Source organism: Panthera leo, chromosome A2 (assembly GCF_018350215.1).
Source record: "Panthera leo isolate Ple1 chromosome A2, P.leo_Ple1_pat1.1, whole genome shotgun sequence".
Classification (NCBI taxonomy): Eukaryota; Metazoa; Chordata; class Mammalia; order Carnivora; family Felidae; genus Panthera; species Panthera leo.
In genome coordinates this window covers 55,763,318-55,784,489 of record NC_056680.1, presented here as the reverse complement: position 1 = coordinate 55,784,489, position 21,172 = coordinate 55,763,318, and positions in this window count along the sequence as shown.

Genomic DNA, 21,172 nt, shown 5'->3' with positions numbered 1-21,172 from the left:
CGGGTAACCCGTGAAACACATTTCCCAGAATCGCTTGCAGCTGCGGCCACGTCATTCTGTTCTGGCCAATAGTATGTAAGCAGGGTCATGTGAGCTACTCCTGGCCAATAGTATCCAAGCAGAGTCTGTAAGCAGCCTGTGGGCGTGCCCTTTGAAGGAAGGTGCTTGCCCTCCTCTCCACTTTTTCTCTTTCTACAGTGGGGACCGAAGGCGCTATGTGGGAAGCAGGAGCGCCTGTTTTAGACCCAAAGAGCCCTGCTTGAGGATGGCAGAACAACGGTTAGAGCTTGGATCGTTCCTGAGCTGGGTTACCTGTTCTGGACCCCCCCCCCCCACCCCAATAAAGAACCCCATGAGACAGGGAAATAAAATTCTAGCTAATCTAAGCTTGTTGTTGCTTCTGGTGTCTCTGTTATAAAGGCCAATTTTTCATCCTAACCAATACAGAGGATTCAGTAAAAGGAAGGCTGGGTATGGAAAGATCAGTATATGGAAGAGAGGGTTCTGATTTTCCGGAACAACCTGGACACAGCCCCTTGAGGACGTGATCTCTCTCTGCCAGCCCCAAAGCTCAAGTTTCCCTCGCCCTGCACAAATTCCAGCACAACCAAAGCTTCCTGGGAAACGGAACCACGATTAGAAGGAATTCAGATGTATTGACAAAGTGATCAATTTAGCAGTCCTGGATGGATACCGAGGCTGGGGAAAAAATTGAAATTAGTTACCTTACATGCCTACCTGGTCTAGTTTATGCTTTCCATTTCAAGTGAGAGGTAATTAAACCTTATCCCAATAATCAAACCCATGATTTTGCAGTCACAGCTGCAGACCTAGGAGCAAACAAAAAAAGGAAAAGAGAATCCTCAGGTAGGGACTGTGACAAAAGGGGGGGAGGGGTCATTGAAAAGACAGTTTAACAACAAAATTAAGGATAGCTTGTGCTTAATTTAGCAGTTTGGGAGTACAAAGGATGTTCACCTCTAATTTTTCATATTAAAACAGACTTGAGTCTGCCTATACTAGATAAGTTGTTTTTCTTCCTGAATTGTTGGAAAACTTTGAGGAATTACTCAGTCTAGCAATTCAAGGGAACTCTCCTTTTTCTTTTTTACCCCCAAAGGAACTCTTTTTTAACACAGCTTTTCTTTTTATACTTTTTATTAATGTTTATTTATTTTTGAAAGAGAGACAGAGCGCGAGTTGGGGAGGGTGGAGAGAGAGAGGGGGAGACACAGAATTTGAAGCAAGCTCCAGGCTCTGAGCTGTCAGCACAGAACTCACAAACTGCAAGATCATGACCTGAGCGGAAGTCAATCGCTTAACTGACTCAGCCACCCAGGCACCCCTCCCCAGAGGAACTCTTGAGAGTTTGACCAAGCCTGTGGCAGTGCCCGGTTTTTAGCTGGGATTATTTCTGTCCCTGCCACAGGGTATTTCTGTTGAACGTTGGTCCCATGCAACCTGATCCTGTGCTGATGTTCTCACTGGCCTGGATCCTTCAGTTGGCCACAGCACTGTCCCACACTATTTGAGGCTGTGGTGTATACTCTCATGTTCAGCCATCGTCTTCAAATCATGCCCACCATGCCAGGGTTCCTAGTTCTGGTACAAGTCTTCCCTCCATCCACACATTGAACATTGAGTCAATATGTCCCAATGGTGATTTCTTCATGTCCATTCTTGCAAGGGGTCTTTAGTCGAAACACCCCAGTCTTCCAGACAGGTTTACTATAGTGGAATCTCTAAAGAGAACAGGATGGGATCTTGATTACTATGTGCCCAAGAGGTAATTTGGTGCTAATGCAAATTTCCCCAACTTTTCCCCAGCCACTAGCTTTGATTAGCTGGTGGGTCCCCTTGTAATCTCCTCCCAAGGCAATCGGTACCCTCCACACTTGCTTTTTAGGTAAGCTAACTTTGTAACTTAGGTAAAATAAAAGGAGGCACTTAATAAATCTTCTGAAAATAAACACAATTTGCTCTAAAGTGACTTTTTTTTTTTTTACTTCATTTGGACTAGGAAGTGAAATACAACTTCTAAACAGCAACATCTCTTCAAGACAAAACCAAAACCCTAAATCCCTCTAATTGGGCAACTGCAACACAGAGTAAACGACCATCCACCATCATGGCACCCTGTCACAACGTAGAAATGATGGCTGTGTGTTTCCTTCTTGTCCTTGACCACCACAGGCAGACTTATCTTTACAGAGCTATTCAGGCATCAGGGCCAGGAGAGAACTGGCAAGGCAGAAAATGAGCTTCCCCCAGACTTTGCAGGGCTGGTGTTCCACAGTTCAGGCAATGGAGCTATGGATGGGACTTGGCAGCTGGCCCTCTCTTTGCCTGGCCCTCTCAGCCACCACAACTGAGGTCTTTGGACTAGCCTCCAACACCCTAGATCCAGCGGTTTGGCAGAGGAGGCGACTGGAGGACATACAGGAACTTCTGTCTTATGCGGCGGTTATGTTCTAAAGCCTGCATGTAAGACTCAAAATGCATTATAGTCAATTTTCCCTTGAAAAGTCCTGAAATTAACAGAATTTAGGGCCCTCAGAAGTTCAAAAGCTAATCATTAACTTCTTGTTTCTTTGCATTTTGGCTGTGGCCTTGTTTTCCTTGGGACAGTGAAGACAAACACCGAATTTGCATGGGTGGGAACTCAGGGAGTGTTAAGGGGTTAATTTACTGAAAGTGAATGTGCATATGATTTAACCCCTGCATGTAAATGCTAATGTATGGCGGGATATAGTAGTCATGGAAAGCTTATGTTACTTAATTTCATCACAACTATATGAGGTACATAGTATTATTTCCTTTCTTAAAAAAATGTTTATTTTTTTTTGAGAGAGGGAGAGACGGAGCACAAGCGGGGGACATGCAGAGAGAGAGTGAGACACAGAATCCAAAGCAGGCTCCAGGCTCTGAGCTATCACTACAGAGCCCAGTGCAGGGCTTGAACTCACAAACCATAAAATCATAACCTGAGCTGAGGTCAGACGCTTAACCGACTGAGCCACCCAGATGCCCCCATGGTATTACTTCCTATCCACCCTTTGTAGATGTGGAAATTGAAGCTCAGAGAGGGCCCATATGTAGGCTCGAGTCTCGAGAATGGCCACTTGGTGACTCTTCTTTAACCCTCTTGGCTTCTCAGATGTGCCTGGACCACTCCAAGCCCAGGGCAAGCTCAGCATAGGCTCAGGCTGGAGCTCTGATACTTGAGATATTCCAGAATGCTCTTTTTCTCCAGGTTCAGACCAAGGGCTCTTGGAGGCTGTCAAAGTGGGTCGGCTAAGTGTCAATTAGGGGCACAGAAATCAAGGACATGTCTCCGAGGGGATGGCAATGTGCTATGTTTATGTAGATAGTCAATGAGTGAAAGATGGGGATTAACAGGGCAGAAAGAGGGAAAGTGGAGAGGCTGGGAAGCAGAGCCCATCTCCTGGGCTTTAGAGTGTGGCTGAAATCACATGGGTGGGGAAGGTTCTGCGGTAGAGAGCTGGGGGGTTGCCAAATTAGGGTGAGCCTTGAGTGCCACCATGAGGGGTGAGTTTGGGGGAGAGGGCATGGGATATGGCTCACATTCCTAAAGCCCTGTTCAGGTTGCCCACAAAGTGTGGCTATTGGATCCCAAACACTGGTGGAAATTGCCTGCCTTGAGGTTTGCCTGTTTAAGGCCTGAGGGGAGCAGGCATTCAATGTATAGGAGTTTGTATGAATCCATCAGTAACATGGGGCTGAGCCACTGGAGGCTTTTGCCCTCATTTGAAGCCTCTCTCTGCATATCTTAGCGGAATGGAGCCTTGCATCCATCAGTGGCGAGTGACAGAAAATCTAGCTCAGACCAAAACAAAGGCAGTTTGTGGACTGCAGGAACTGATTGCAGGCCTTGAACTGGCTTCAAGCATGCCTCAAACAATCTGGGGTCTTGTCTCTCTATCTCCCCACTTTGCTTCCTGATGAGTTGGCCTCACTCTCAGCTAGGCTCTTCAGATCCGGAGGCAAAGGGCTCACCAGCAGTTCCTGGTGTATGTTCCTCATCCATTAATTTCGCAGCCTCCCCAGAGAAGCTGTCTTTTCCAAAGGCTCCAACCCCAGTCCCAGAAAGGGTTTTCACTGGTCCAGCTCGGGTCGTACACCTGTCCCGGACCAATCATGGTCTGCGTGTGAATTAAATGCCCACCCCTGGAGAATCTTTTGGACTGAAGTGGGGGTGGGGGCTGCTTTCCCAAAGGGAAAGGGTTCTTTCATTTTTAACCCATTTGGGCCACTTCCTTACCCCTCATTGTATTTCATTGTGGTAAGACACACATAACATAAAATTTGCCATTTAACCGTTTTTAAGTGCACACTTCAGTGGCATTCAGTACCTCCATGTCATTGTGCAGCCATCACAACCATCCACGCCCATACTTTTTCATCCTCTGGAACTGAAACTCTGTCCCTATCAAACACTAACTCCCCATCCCCCTCTCCAAACCCCTGCCAACCATCATCCTACTTTCTGTCTCTGTGCCTTTGACTCCTCTAGAGACCTCATATAAGCGGGATCATACGGTGTTTGTCCTTTCGCGTCTGGCTTGTTTCACTTCGTACAATGCCTGCAAGTTTCACCCATGTTGTAATGTATCAGAATTTCCTTCCCTCTTTTTTAGTATATGTGCTGCCGAAGTGAACACAGAATTTCCTTACCTCTTAAGACTGAATAATACTGTGGGGTGCCTGGGTGGCTCAGTCTGTTACACATCCGACTTCAGCTCAGGTCATGATCTCCCGGTTCACGAATTCGAGCCCCACGTCGGGCTCTGCGCTGACTGCTCAGAGCCTGGAGCCTGCTTCAGATTCTGTGTCTCCCTCTCTCTCTGCCCTTCCCCTGCTTGCACTCTGTCTCTCCAAAATGAATAAATGTTAAAAAAAAAAAAAGACTGAATAATACTGCATTGCATGGGTATGGCCACGTTTTGTTTACCAACTCATCTGTCAACGGACATTTGGTTTGTTTCCACCTTTTGGCTGTCGTGAACAATGCTCTGAACATCGGTGTATAGATACCTTTTGGAGACCCTGCTTTCAATTGTTTGGGGGTACATATCCACAGGGGGAATGGCTGGATCATATAGTAGTTTTATGTTTAATTTTGTGAGGCGCTGCCATACTGTTTTCCACAGAGGCTGCACCAGTTTACATTCCCACAAATAGCGCATGAGGTTCCAATGACGCCACGTTCTTACCAACGCTTGTCGTTTTCTGTTTTTTGTTTGTTTGCTGGTGTTTTTTTTAAATTATAGGCATCCCAATGGGTGTGAAGTGGCATCTCACTGTAGTTTGACTTGCATTTCCCTAATGATGAGTGATACTGACCATCTTTTTGTGCGTTTACCGGCCGTCTGTGTATCTCCTACGGAGAAATACTTATTCAAATCCTTTTCCCATTTTTGATTTTTTTTTTGAGTTGGAAGAGTTCTTTGTATATTCTGGAAACAATCCCTTACCAATAGATGATTTGCAAATATTTTCTCCCATACTCCGGGTGGCTGAGAGAGTTCTTTTAATAAGAGGCTGTTCTGGGCTGGCAATTCCACTGATGTGCACCCCATCAGTCCAGGCTCCTAGAAGGTGGGAATCAAATGCAGCTCACCCCAACAGCAGAGGCATATCCAAGGCCTGAAGGTGAGATGGGAAAGATTCTACTCGAACCGAAGCATGTGATCACTGGATTAGTCAGGTCCCCTCCCCAGTGGAAATTGGAAAGCCCAACTTGTCCAAAGACACTCCTTCTCTTTCTGGAATCAAGCCCAGGCATGACTCTTTCCCAGCACGTCACAGATTTTCCCCTAAAGTGTCTAATTCCTTATCAGTTCATAGCAGGCCAAATTGAGGTTCCTGACGAAATTTCACTGTATGAAGGAATTCTGAAAGGCAGTCTCAGGCATTTTGTTTCTTACACAAACGTCTTCCCAATTGCACTGCCATCACTATGTCTTATAATAGCTGGTGGAGTGTGTCACATGCAGTGGGTTCTTAAAAAATGTTCTAGCTTGTAGCACATTTTGCAGTCTATAAGAGGCTAATTATACCTTTTCACTTATGCTCACCTAGTCTTGAGAGAAAACCAATCAGAAATTAACATGTCCGTTTTGTAACTTAGGAAACTGAGGTTCAGAGAGGGCAAGGGACTTGCCTAAGATCACAAAGGAGCAAGTGACAGATCTGGGATTCATACTTAGCAGCAGATGCCTTAGCCCAACCTCTCTCTGCTCTGAGTGCTGCACCAGGCAGCTTATAGAGAGCAAAATGGAATGGAATTTTCCATTTGGGGTAGAGTTACACAAAATACAAGATGCCCGGTTGAATTTGAATTTCAGTTAAACAACAACAAAAAACTTTAGTATAAGTATGTCCCATCCTGCATGAATATACTTACGCTAAAATATTTATTGTTCACTGATATCCAAATGTAATTGAGCATTTTATTTTTATTTGCTAAACCTGGTAATTTTTTTAATGTTTATTTATTTTTGACAGAGAGAGACAGAGACAGAGCATGAGCATGAGCATGAGCAGGAAAGGGGCAGAAAGAAAGGGAGACACAGAATCTGAAGCAGGCTCCAGGCTCCAAGCTGTCAGCACAGAGCCCGATGCAGGGCTCAAACTCACAAACCATGAGATCATGTCCTGAGCCAAAGTCAGATGCCCAACAGACTGAGCCACCCAGGTGCCCCACTAAACCTGGTAACCTTAATGTAGGGGAGACTTTTAGTGGTCACTGAGACTGAGAGAGGGACAGAGATTTACCCAAGATTACATGGGAGGTGAGTGGCAAACCTAGCATTGAGCCCAATCTGCCTGTTGCCCAGTCCTGACCCTCCTGGTGAGGTTGTGGATTGTTCAGAAGTCCCAGGAGCAGAGGGTGGTGGTGAGAACAGCCACGCTCTCTCCAAATGCCGTTTGCAAGCCCTCTCCAGTCCCCAGCTGTCCTACTGGGCGAAACCATGAAGCAAATCCCTGTACGGAAGACATGAGAAGAGCGAGGTCACACCAATTTAGAGATGATGATGTTGATTGAGATTTCCAAACAGGGAGCACAGGCTGCTCAGGAAGCAGCTAATTAAGCAGGAGACTCCAATTAAGAAGCAATTTGAGTGTTTGCAGCAAACCCCAGCAGCAGCTCAGCATAGCAGAGACAACCACAGGCGGGTTCTCACCTCCTGCATTATTAGCTTGCCAGGAGATCTCAGACAAGTTATTTAACCTCCCTGAGCTTCTGTTTCCTGGGCTCTGAAATGAGGGGATTATGCTGGTTGATATTTAAGGACCCTACTGGTCCCAAACTGGCAATTCCAAAGGAATGGGAGGCTTCGTATCCCTCCAACATTGGAAATTTTTTCATAAGATGCTAGTGTTTTCCTGCCCTCTCTCCATTCTGCCCGAGGCCAATTCTTTTCTCATTCATTGTGCATTTGAATGCTAGTTGCTAAACTCAGGCATGTAAGAATTGTACTTTTCTTTATTTTTTGTCCCCCAACTTAATTTTTCCTTCCAGATCTCATTCCTCTAGGGTGTTGATTCAAACATTCCACCCTTCCTATTCCCTCAATGCAATGCAATGCAATGCAATGTATGTGTTGAAGGCAGGTCAGCAGCCTCCACTGAGATATTGTCTTCGTACCTTCTGGGCCTCAGGAGTGGCCCTTGCTGGTTGCTATGGCGATCACATTCCCATCTGCCGAGGATGCAGCTTGTGGTAGATGGACTGTAGCAAGGGCCCCCATGTTTCTTGCTTCCTACTAGTCACATCCATTGGTAGTGCCATCCCACACTGGCCATAGGCTTGACCTATGTCAAGACCTGTGTCTTGCTTTGGCAAGTGGAATAGAGGGAGACTTAATACAAGCAGAAGCTTGAAAAAGCCCTTGATTGTTGTGGCTTTGTCTCTTGAATCCTGTCACTGCCATGACAACATCCCTGGGCTAACTGGTTGGAAGGATGTGAGAGATACACTTAGTGAGTTAAGAGTAGACAAACTCAGAAGGTTGAGTCATCCCAGCCAAGGCATCCTAACTGACCCCAGCCAAGATCACCAAAGCTTGACCCAAATTAGCAGAACCACCAAAGTGATCCATAGGCTCACAGGAAGTAATGAGCATTTGGGTTTTTTAAAAACATTTTTTTAATGTTTATTCATTTTTGAGAGAGAGAGAGAGAGAGCGAGCATGACTGGGGGAGGGGCAGAGAGAGAGGGAGACACAAAATCCTAAGCAGGCTCCAGGCTCTGAGGTGTTAGCCCAGAGCTTGATGTGGTGCTTAAACTCATGGACCACGAGATCGTGACCCAGGCCGAAGTTGGAAGCTTAACCGACTGAGCCACCCAGGTGCCCCGAGTATTTGTTGTTTTAAGGCTTTAAGTTTTGGATGCAACAATAGCTAATGGATGCATGGCTTTTTCCTGTACTCCTATGCTTGCCCCCAGGAAATGAGCCCTTCTGCCTAGACCCACTGGGATTGTTGACATTTTATGTCATGTATAAGAGCACTTCTCCTATCAGTTAAGGAGCTTTATAATCCAAAGCATAGAAGGTCCCATCCTTAATGGTACGACAAGGTCCTCTCATGAGGTTCTGGGAGTGTAAACAGGTTCAGTAGTTATAGGATGTAATTTGACAATGTATACCAAGGACCTTTAAATTATTCACACCTTTGGTTCAATTTAGTTAAAGAAGTAATCTGAAATTCAGGAGGGAAAATCCTATATACAAAAAGATTTTAATTATAGCATTAGTTATACTAGCAAAAAAAGACCTGTTTAAATGTCCAACAATAATTACATCCAGTTGATGATATATTACGCACAGCCATCCAAAACATTATTTATAAGGAATTCATAAGCAACATGGAGAAATTGCGTGCTATGCTGTTTGCTAAAAAAGCAGATTATAAAATTATATAGGATACAGTATCACATATTTTAAAAATGTAAGGAATGGTAATAGAGCTAAAATTTAGGTAGTGGGATTATGGCTGATTTTTATTCCATTTGTATATGTTTCTGGATTTTCCGTATTTTGCACAATGAACACACACCATCTTTACAATGTGAAAAAAAATTTTTTTTTCCATCAGTGTAGGTATCAGCCTGGGTATAGCCAGGAAAACACAAACTGCTCAGATGGAATTTAATACAGGGAATTGGTTCCTCAGGTAATAGAGCAGTTGGGAGCCAAATGGGTGAGGTATCCCACTGATTAGCCCAGAAGGAAGCCACCGTCATTCCTCTGGACAGCGACAGGCATCAGTGTTCCATGTTACCCAGGAGCTGGGGTTGCCTCGCAAGAGCTAGAATCATGGGAGGAGCCTTCCTGGTAGGAGCTAGGGCCACAAAAAGTCCCTGGGGGACAAGAAGGAGAAGCCACAGAGGAGAACCACCTGCCACATTGCCAGAGATGTCACAGGGAGCAGAGAAAAGGAGAAATACTTTGACTTCTCTCGCCTTCCCATCCTTCAGTGTTGTTCCACTGCTGACCATTGGCTGCGTGCGATGCCAGAGGGCAAGAGAAGGGTAAAAATGGCTGTGAGCACATGTGAGAAGTTGACCAACACGGTATAAATGGCTTTTATGTAGTCAGTGTTTATTTATAAACGGGTTCCACACAGTTCTGCTAGGTTAGGGTATGCATTTTTACATCTCCCAGAGTCGTCATGGGATGGATTTCCCTTAACTGCAAAGGATTCCACTCATTGGTCTAACCATTTCCTTATTGTTTGGTATTTGGGAACATTCCAACCCAATTCCAAGCCAATGTTTGTGGCTACTCCAAACAAAGCTGAAAGCAGCATTTTTATATATAATGATTTAAAATTTCGTTAAAATTGTTTCTTTCAGCTCAGTTCTCCCAGGATGGATTGTTGTATATACCATATGATTGTATCAGCAATTTTTAAAAATATTCATAGAGAGGAAAACCTCAGTATAGAAGGAAGAGTTCTGCAGTTAGAATCATACTTGGGACGTGAGGATACCCCTAAGCTTTCCATTTCTTGTCTGCAAAAGGAGCATCCTTCTTGGCCTGCCCACCACCCCCAATGGCCCTTGGGAAGATCAAGGTAATGCGTGCTGCCTGAATGATGTACATATGACCTTGTGGATAATGGAGGGGGTGATGAAGGTCTGGCGATTGCTGAATGAAAGTCCCTAAGATGAGGACCAGTGGGCATCCTCACTGGTACTGGGGAAGGGCCCGTCCCACCAAAGATGTACCAGCCCTGTGATCCAATAATCTGATGAGAACGGTGTCTAGGCCCAACCATGGCCAAGTGTCAGAACCTCAATTTTCCTGAGGCCCACACACTTCTTGGCCACACAGAGCATGTTTCATACACAAAAACTCACACGCTAAAATGGATAAAAGACCTAAACGTAAAACCCAAAACCATAAAACTCCTAGAAGAAAAGATAGGGGGAAATCCTCATGACATTGGATTCTGCAGTGATTCTTTTTGGATACGACCCCAAAAGCACAGGCCGCAAATGCAAAAATAAATAGGACCGCAGCAAACTTAACAACTTCTGTGTAGCAAAGGACACAATCAATAGAGTGAAAACACAACCTACAGAATGGGAAAAAAATATTCTCAAATTGTATGTCTGATAAGGGGCTGATATCCAGAATATATAAAGAACTCCTAAAACTCAACATCAACCAAGTAAAAAATGGGCAAAGGACAAGATTGACATTTCTCCAAAGAAGATATACAGATCTTATATATATGCTTATATATATGCTTGCCCACAAGCATGTGAAAAGATGCTCCACATCACTCATCATCAGGGAAATGCAAATCAAAACCACAATGAGAAACCATTTCACGCCCATTAGGATGGCCACTATCAAGAACAAACAAACCAGCAAATGACACGTGTTGGCAAGGATGTGAGAAATTGGAACCATTGTGCACTCTTCTGGGGAACGTAAAATGCTGCAGGCACTGTGGAAATTGCTCAAAAAATTAAACATATGACCCAGCACATTTCACTTCTGGGTGTATATCCAAAAGAATTGAAAGCGGGCTGTCAAAGATGTATTTTCACATCCATGTTCATAACAGCATTATTCACACTAGCCAAGAGGTGGGCACAACCCAAATGTCCATCAGTGTAAGAATGAATAAAGAAAACAGGAATACTATCCAGACGTAAAAAAAGAAGGCAATCGTATCACATGCTACAACATGGATGTGTCTTGAGGACAGTATGCTCACTGGAATAAGCCAGTCACAAAAGGACAAATACTGTATGATTCCATTTCTGTGACATCCCTAGAGTGATCAAATTAATATAATTTTACTTTAGAGGTGCAGGCATTTCAAGAACACTAATAGTTAGCATTAGACAAATATTATTTGTCTGGACTCACATGCATACCTTTTCCGGATCAAGGAGGCCACAATTACTCTTGTTTTGATGCATAGAAAATAGGACCTATTTGTTACTGAAAATAAACAATGTATATATATTTAAAAAAAATTCACACACACAGAAAGTAGAATGGTGGTTACCAGGGCTAGCCGGGGAGGGGGCCAGGGAGTTGTTTTTTAATGGGTAGAGAGTTTCCAATTTATAAGATAAAAAGTTCTGGAATTCCGTCAGATGACAATGTGAATATATTCGACACTACTGAGCTGTAAACTTCAAAATAGTTATGATTAATCTTGTTATTTTTTTAAACCATAATTAAAAGAAAAACCAAGATGCTGGTGCCCAGATCTTGTTAAGTTTTAGAATGGTTCCTCTACTGTTCTATGTTGCCAAGTCATTCCTACTTGTTTGTTGAATTTGCAATGTCAAGAACATGGATGGGTTATTTGACAAAGTCCCGGGGGGAGGCTGTATCAGGAATGCTTTTCAGGCATAAGTAACAAAGTCCATCTCTCTTTTTTTTGTTTATTTATTTATTTTGAGAGAGAGAGAGAGAGAGAGAGAGAGAGAGAGCATGTGCAAGAGGGGGAGGGGCAGAGAGAGGGAGAGAGAGAGAATCCCAAGCAGACCCCATGCTATCAGCATGGAGCCAGATGTGAGGCTCGAACTCATGAACTGTGAGATCATGGCCTGGGCTGAAATTAAGAGTCAGATGCTTAACTGGTTGAGCCATCCAGGCACCCCCAAACAGTCCATTTCTTGGTGACTTAAACGCAAGGATTTATTTTCTTCACGCTACTAGAGGTAAGCAGTTGTTGGCATTGAGTCAGCTTTTCTTGTCTTTGAATGCCATTTGGTTTAGTAATACCGCGTAATCTGGCCTCCTTGGCCAGAACTGTGTGCAACAGAGCCCGGGAAAACGAAGGTGTCACCTAGGCAAGCCACATTGCTGCCCTAAACAAAGCTGGGGTGTCGTCAGCAAGGCACAGGGGAAGGGGATGTTGGGGAGACCACTGCCAGGCCTGCCTCCTGGGACCAGAGATAACATGCAGACTAGACTCAGACGTCACCTCCTCAGAGAATTGTTCCTGGACCGCACTCGTATGTCCCTTTCCAATAGTGGGTGAGGTCTTGGAAGGCAGAAATTCTTATCATGTTCACTCCTCCATCCCCTAGTGCCTGGCAAGTAGTAGGTGCTCAATAAATATTTGTTGACTGAAAATAAGATCAGTGTGGCCTGATTTTTAATAACAGGTTTTTTTTTTTTGATGATAATAAAGTTCATCTGGAAAAATGCAAATGTGAAAAATGGCCAAGGTCATTCTGAAAAAGAAGAGTCACGGCAGGTCCAACCCTATTAAAACAGAGTTTGGTAGAAAAGAAGAAAGAGGGGCGCCTGGATGGCTCAGTCAGTTGGGTGTCCGACTTCGGCTCAGGTCATGATCTTACGGTACGTGAATTTGAGCCTCACATCAGGCTCTGTGCTGACAGCTCAGAGCCTGGAGCCTGCTTCAGATTCTGTGTTTCCCTCTCTCTCTGCCCCTCCCCTGCTCATGCTCTGTCTCTCTCCCTCTCTCAAAAATAAATAAAACATTAAAAAAAATTTAAGAAAAGAAGAAATAGCTGGAAGAGTCAGTGGGGTGACTAGTTCCTGGGCCTGGCTTTATATTAGGACCCATATAGTGCTTCCAAAAAAAGCAGATGAATAAAACAAAGTGATACTTGGCCCTACCCCCCAGAGATTCTGATCCAATGGGTGGGATCCGGATATTGGTGCTTCCTTAAATGCCTCCACATGATTCTGATGTGCAACCAGGATCGAGAAGCACTGCGTTGGAGGGTCTTGAAGCAGGTTTGAAGACACTGGAACATGAAATTTATGGTAAAGTGGTAAAAGGTGAATTTGCGGTAAAGAAATTTCAAACTGGTGGTGACGAGAAGGGTTCTTCCATCAATAATGTTGAAACGATTATTTCACCATCTACAAAGAACACTGGATTTTTATCCCTGGCACCAGAATAAACCCCACGTAGATCCAAGTTTGAATCGTTACAAAAGAAGAGGGAGGAGGAACGAAAACCAGGATGTCATGGAGAGATTTATCATCGTGGTGGGAAACACCTGCCTAAGCTGGTTATAGGCCTAAAAAAAGGAAAGGTGAGTAACTGTGAACACATAAAGAATGTCGATGTTTGAATGTCACAAAATACCACAAATGAAGTCAAAAGACAAATGGCAAACTGGAAAAGTGTGTTTATGATACATGTGCCAGACAACGGACTACGTTTTCTTGATTAACAAAGAGCTCAGATCGATAGTGTGATTCCAACACCAGTTATAATCCTGCTCCCCAAGTACAGTGTGCGGGTGTTTTCCCCACTCCCAAGCCATTCGCAGACACCAGCTGTGAATCCTACAGTTCAATCCTGCCACTCTCTACCAGGAGACAGCCTCAGATGCCTCTGTCCCACAAGACTGCCCCACTTCAGATGCCAACGGCAAGTCTAGGTTGTCACCTGTGCTTCTGATAGATTGGCCATAAATCAGAGGTTCCCATGACCCCACCTTGTGTTTGATTAATTTGCTAGAGCAGCTCACAGAACTCAGGAAAAGTTTACTTACTGGGTTATTATGAAAGGACAGAACTCGAGAACAACCAGATAGAAGAGTGAGCTAAAGGGCAAGGTGTGTGGGGAAAGGGTGAGGAGCCTCAGTATCCCCCTCTCCCCAGATCGCCACATGTTCATGTGCCCAGATGCTCTCCAAACCCAGTCCTTTAGGGTTTTTATGGAGGTTTCATTACCTAGACATGGTTGATTAAACCTTTGTCCATTGGTGACCAAACTCAATCTCCAGCGCCTTTCTCCTCCTTGGAGGTCGGAGTTAAAAGTTAAAAGTTCCAGCCCTCTCATCACATGGGTCCCTTGGCAACCAGCTCCCACCCACAGATGCTTTCCCAAAGTACCACCATTAACATAAAAAAGACACCCTGTATGGTTCTCATTGCTTAGAAAATTCCAAGGGTTTTAGGGGCTTGATGCCCAGAAAGGGATGAAGACCAAATATATATTTCTTGTCATAAATCACAATATCACAGATAGAAAACATGCAGACCACCTCACAGTAAAATAGGCAATGCATTTGAACAGGCAATTCTTGAAGATGTTCAACCTCACTCAAAATTAAAAGAAGCGCCTATTAAAACGACACCAAATCCTATATACCCAGGAGAAATGAAATCACACATGCACGCAAAAATGTGTGCGTGCATGTTCACAGCAGCCTTATTCACAAGAGCCCCAAAGCCCTGAAACAACCCAAGCGTCCATCGTCTGATGAATGGATACGCAAAATGTGGTCTATCCACATAACGGAATGTTGTGCCATAAAGAGGGAGTTAGTGCTGATGCGTGTGGCAACTTGGAACAACCTTGAAAATGTTATGCGAAGTGAAATAAGTCAGACGCCAAAGACTACATACAATATGATTTCATTTTTAAAGTTTATTTATTTTGAGAGAGGCAGAAAAAGCGCGAGTGGAGGAGGAGCGAAGAGGGAGGGAGGAGAGAGGATCCCAAGCAGCCTCCATGCTGTGGGGCGCCACACCGGGCTTGATGCAGGGCTCGAGCCCACCAACCGTGAGACCTTGACCTGAGCCAAAGTCAGACGCTTAACCCACTGAGCCACTTAGGCGCCCCATAGGATTTCATTTTTATGAAATGTCCAGAATAGGCAAATCTAGAGATGCAGAAAGTGGACTGACCGTTGCTAGAAGCTAAGGGAGGGAGAAAACTGGGCAGTGACTGTTAATGGCTGCAGGGTTTCTTTCTGGAGCGATGAAAATGCCCTACGATTAATCATGCTGATGGAGACACAACTGTAAACACCTCACTGTAAACACGTAAAGCGGGTGAACTGTATAGCATGTGAATTATGTTTCAGCAAAGCTGTTAAGAAACACTGAGATCTGACTTTTCACTCTGTTTGACAAAATTGTTAACAGTGTAGGGAGACAGACTCTTTTGTATATTGCTGATAAAAGTGCAAATTAATGCCACCCTTCTGGAGGGCATTTTGGCAATTTCTACCGGAATTAAAAACCCATATACTCTTTGATGGAGTGCCTCTGCTTTAACTGGCCCTACGGAAATACTAATAGTACATCGAGGTACAGTGTTTAAGAGGAAAGAAACTGGGAATAAATACACCTTGACAGAGAGCACAGACCATGGAATAAAGCACAGCCATTAAAAAGAAGGCAACAGATTGGGCCATGTTGACGTGGACAGATCTGCAGAGATGTGTTTTAGGTGGGAAACTGGCAAGGTACGAAATAGTGGGCAGAGTGATTCTTCTCTTTTCTTCAGTAAAAGCCAGTATAGCAACGTATTCGGGAAGGAAATGCAAAGAGTGATCATCTCCGGGGAGAGGGACTGAGACAGCAAGGAAGGTTCGGGTTTTCACTTTGTAATCTTTTGGAACCGTTTGCATTTTCTAAATGTATGCCTGCATTATTTTTAAAATGCCACTGGGATTAGCTGCACAGCAGCATTACAAGCCATTTTCGTTTGCTTTATGCTTTCCTGCATTGAATAAGAAAACCTTTTATAATCTTTGGCATTCCAGAAATGCTTGTGATGGGTGTGTGTGTGTCACATACTGCTATTCCCCAAGAGAAACTGCACAGGGCCCACGACCTCCCTGCCTGGGCCTCGGTGTCCCATCCTTGGGAAAAGGCAGTAGAATGTGTTGGGGAGGCATGCTGGGGGGTGTTGCCGGCTCTAAGGGCCAGCAGCTGACGCTTCACTGAATGTTGGCCAAGCCCCTCTCCAGAGACAGCACCCACCTCGTCCCCCTGGCCCTGTGGCGTGAAGGCAGCTCATAGCGGGCAGGTAGGCATGGGTTGGGGCTCCAGGTGAGGAGGCAGGAATAGAGTCCACTCCTCTGAAACATCAAAGTGCACACCTGGGGGTGGGTCCATCAGCACACACTCATTTGATGTGCAAGCAGCTGGGCCAGGGCCTAATTTCTAAGTGAGGGCTGCAGGGGCCTCTGAAGACTGGTGTCCAGAGGGCCCAGCTGGAGAGCAACCAGAGCCTAGAGCTGTGCACACGTGTGTGTGTGTGTGTGTGTGTGTGTGTGTGTGTGCATGTGCATATGTGTCTGGGACTCCAGGCTTCTAGTGTCTGTGTTCCTGCATGTGTTAGAATGTTAGTATTAGAAACATGTCCATGTTTCAAGCATGTTGACAGGTGCAGATTTCCTGTTCAGCACCAGGGCCCTCACTTACACAGGCCCCTTCCAAGGCTCTTTCTCTCATCAGTATTCATCATTTTGGTCTTCCTAGTTGAAAAACAGCTCCCCTCCCCCATTGTATAAACACAGGGCCCAACAAATCCTGAATGGGCCCTGGCATATTTACATCATACTGTCGCATTTTATCACGATTAGGTCTCTGCCTCCCTCCATTTGTTCCCTGTTCCTTCCCTCTTTCCTTTCTTCCTTCAATATTTGTGTTCCAGGAACTTCCCCTTCTGGGGCAGAGGGACAGTGACGAAGAAGACGACCCATTCCAGGGAGGTTCAGGGATCCACAGGAGCATATGGCGGGGCATGCCCTCTTCATCCTGGGACCATCCGGAAAACCGAGGCGGGAAGGGTCGAAGAATCAGCAGGGTGGCCGGACGTGGGCTGGGCCGTGGCCGAACACACGGCTGGTGCATGTCTGCCTGTGAGCATCTGTGCCTGCGTCTGTGCATTTGTGTGTACATGCCTGGGGGTGTGCCTGTAGCTGTGGGGTGTTTGTGTCTCCCTCCGTGTGTGCAGTTGAGGGAGAATCTGGGTGCCTGTGTGCTTTCTTGTTGGCCTCACGTGCCCTGGAGTGAGTATCCAGACAGCACTGTGAGCTAATGAGTTCTCGTGGCTGTGGAACTCCCTCAGGGCCAGTCCTCCCTGGCAGAGAGGATCCCCAGTACTCCCGAGGCCAGGGGATCTCACAGGTGCCATGATTTCTCCACCTTTGGGCATCACCTGGTCACCTGGCTGGACCCGCTCCAGGGCTGGTGGTTTGGATGGTAGGTACCGGTGACCAACCCTGAGTATCAGGTTTCCACAGTGACAGTCCCTGTTAAGTGCTCAAGAACAACAAGATGCTTGCAGCCAGTATTAGCAAGAGGGGAAGTTTTCAAGTAATCCATTTCTGTTACAGAGTTGGCTCAGAGAGGGCTGGAGAGATCTCAAGGTCATCTAGAACACCTCTGGTTATTCTCCACTTAGCCCCCACCTCCCAGATCCATTGGCCACAGTTTTCACCTGCTCTGTGTACCCCCAACAAAGCTGATCCCCCTGGATGCCATCACCTGGGCATCCTTGGTCTTTGGCTCCCAGTTGGTTTCGGCCAATGGGAGGCACCGACAGGCATCAGAGGGTGGGAGGAGAGAAAAGTTGGGGTATTGCCCTGACTTACTCCCAGTTTCGGCAGTGACTGTGTCTCTCTAGCCACAGCTTTTCACCGGGGGGCCCCTCACCCCATCACTGAGTCTCCTGTTGCTTCTAGGAAACCGCTCCCCCTCCTCCTTCCTTCAGGTTTCGGGGCTAGTGGCTCCCCACTATTGCCAGCCCGGGGACTGCACCAGCCCATTGATGTCCTTACAACACCATCCTCCCCATGCCCACACACTGGGGTAAATCGCCCCTTTGCTGAACTCTTTTCATTAAACCCTACTGAATGGGTCTGCTCTATCCTATTGGGACTCTGCCTGGTATGCAGTTTCCCACTGTGGTAGGAATAAAACATACACTACCTTCTCCTGCTCCACCTGGCCTCTAGTCTTTGCACTTGCCGTGTCTTCCGCTCATTGAAACATCATCTCTTCCTTTCCCGGCTGTGCTGTCCCTGTCTCTCTCAAATAAATAAATAAACTTTGAAAATAATCTCTTCATCGGGGTACCTGGCTGGCTCCGTTGGTTGAGCGGCCCCCTCTTGATTTTGGTGCAGGTCATGGTCTCAGGGTCATGGGATGGACCTCCCGGTTGATCTGCCCATCGTCAAGTTCCCCTTCGAGCCCCATGCTGGGTGTGGAGCCTGCTTAAGATTTCTTCTCTCTCTCCCTCTCTGCTCCTCTCCCCCACTAGCTTGCTCTCTCTCTAAAATAAAAATAAGGAAATAAATCATCTCTTTATCAATAAAACAGATAATAAACCACATTGCTATGTTTAATAGTGCTTGGCACTCTTAAGAGTTTAAAGGACACTAGCTAATATTGTTGTTATTGTTGCAAGGGACTGGAATGGAAATAGAGTGCTTACTAGAACTTAAAGGGCCTGGTTTCAATATTATGCCGATTTAACTAATATTAACTAATATTGAAATATTGGATCCATGCCATTTATTATTCCTCTTTGGTGCATTTCTGCAGTTAACGTTGTCATTTGCATGCCTGTATTTTCCAAAAGGGGTGTTATGTTTTCAGGGTTTTGTATTCATCTGAAGATGAAATATATTCTAAGATTGCACAAAGCGGGGGGATAATAAGTCTGTAAGGTGCAATAAGTCAGTGTCTTGTTACATCACAATGACATTTTAAAATAAGGTAGACGTGGGGCGCCTGGGTGGCTCAGTTGGTTAAGCGTCCGACTTCGGCTCAGGTCATGATCTCACGGTCCGTGAGTTCGAGCCCCGCGTCGGGCTCTGTGTTGACGGCTCAGAGCCTGGAGCCTGTTTCAGATTCTGTGTCTCCCTCTCTCTCTGACCCTCCCCCGTTCATGCTCTGTCTCTCTCTGTCTCAAAAATAAATAAACATTAAAAAAAAAATTAAAAAAAAAATAATAAAATAAAATAAGGTAGACGTGATTAAAAAGCGAAAAACAACCATCTCTTCAAAGGTGCTTCATGACCACTGCCTAAATCAGGGGGCACCTTCTTTCTCTGCCACTCCTCAGCTCATGCCCTGATTAGTTTGAAATTTGATTGTCTCCTTGTTTAACATTTGTATCTGCCACTAAACCGAGCTTGACCAAGGCTTTCAGATCTTGCCTGCCGGGTTCACGTTCACGGCTGTGTCCCAGCGCAGTGCGTTGGCTAGGATACTGTAACAAAGAGCCTCCCAAACACTCAGTATGAATAATAACATAGTTTATTTCTCCCTCGGGTGATAGTGTGGGTCAGTGGTCTAGGCTGGCATGCTGTTTGGAAGGTGTTCCCAAGCCCCCAGGCTCGTCAGACCACCTCCCTCCTCAGCCACACAGGGGACAACTTAAAAACCCTCTCACCCAGAGCAATCTCACACTCTTTTTGGTTGTGGCTTTCCTCGTTCCAGCCTGCCCCACGCCCTCGTTCTCCCAACAACGGGCTTATTTGTCTGTGTGGCTTTCCAAACCAGACAAAGTTCCCAGAGATGAACTTCTCACAATGAAACAGGTCACTGCACACACTTTCTTGCCTCTTGTTATTAAATATTATTTTTTGGGGGGGGAGTGCCTGGGTGGCTCAGTCAGTTAAGCATCTGACTTTGGCTCAGGTCATGATCTCTGTGGTTTGTGAGTTTGAGCCCCGTGTCGGGCTCTGTGCTGACAGCTCAGAGCCTGGAACCTACTTTGGATTGTGTCTTCCCCTCTCTCTGCCCCTCCCATGCTCATTCTCTGTCTCTATCTTTCAATAATAAATAAATGTTAAAAAAAAATAGATATTACTTTTTTCCTTCTGTGGCTATGGTTTACATCTGTCTATATCCTTGACCTTTGGGCAAGTTATTTCACCATTCTGTGCCTCAGTTTCTTCATCTGTAAAATGGGAATAACCATAGTTCACCTCCTAGGGTTGTTACAAGGATTAAGTGAGCATAGCTCTTAGAATTGAACCTAATACACACTAGGTGCTCTTTAAATAATAATCAGTATTATGATCTCTTTTGATGATCTCAACTTCCCCATGAGGTAGGTGGGAAGGCATCACCCCATTTTCACATGCAGAAATGAAGGACTAAAGAGCTAAGCAACTTGCCCAAGGTCATGGTGCTGACAGGTGGCCTAGTCTAGGTTTAATCCGGACCTCAGCTCACCTCCTGAAAAAACTGAGGTGATGACAGCAGCCCCTCATAGGATTTGGTTGTGAGAATCCAGTGCCATTATGCATTCAAGTGACAGGCACTTGGAGGGCACTGTTGAAAAGTCTGGGTCCTTCCCCTTCGCGGTGCCCCACTCTGTCACGCCCACGGGCGCCCTCACGGAGCCACCAGGGATCCCTGTTCCTGGCAGCCCTCGGGTCAGCTGCTTGTTTGGCTGGCGGGGACAGCTGGGCCTACAGAGAGGCCCATTGTCTCTGGCCTCTGGGGCTGTATTGTTAGAGCCTCCTCCCAGGGTCCAACCCCAAGACACTCCCAGCTGTCGCTCGGGCTTGGCTTGGTTTGGGGAGGGGAGACAGGGGAGTGAGCACGGACACCCGACTGTCCCCTTAAGACTGGATCACCAGCCCAGCTGTACTGACGAGGAAACTGAGGCTCAGAGAGCCCAGATGACGTGTAGGGAGTACTTGTCTCACCTGGGAGTCCCCACAGATGGGGCGGGGAGGGCGCGCGTGCGGCCTCAAGTCGGAGAGGTCATGGATTCCAGCAGGTTTCAGATGGCAGGGCCAGAGCACCACACCATCCCATTTTACCCGTGGAAACAGAGACCCCAGAGCGCGCACGCTGGCCCAAGGTCACACAGCGCGCCTGCCGCGGAGTCCGCCGGGAAACCAGACGGCCTAAGTCCCAGCCTT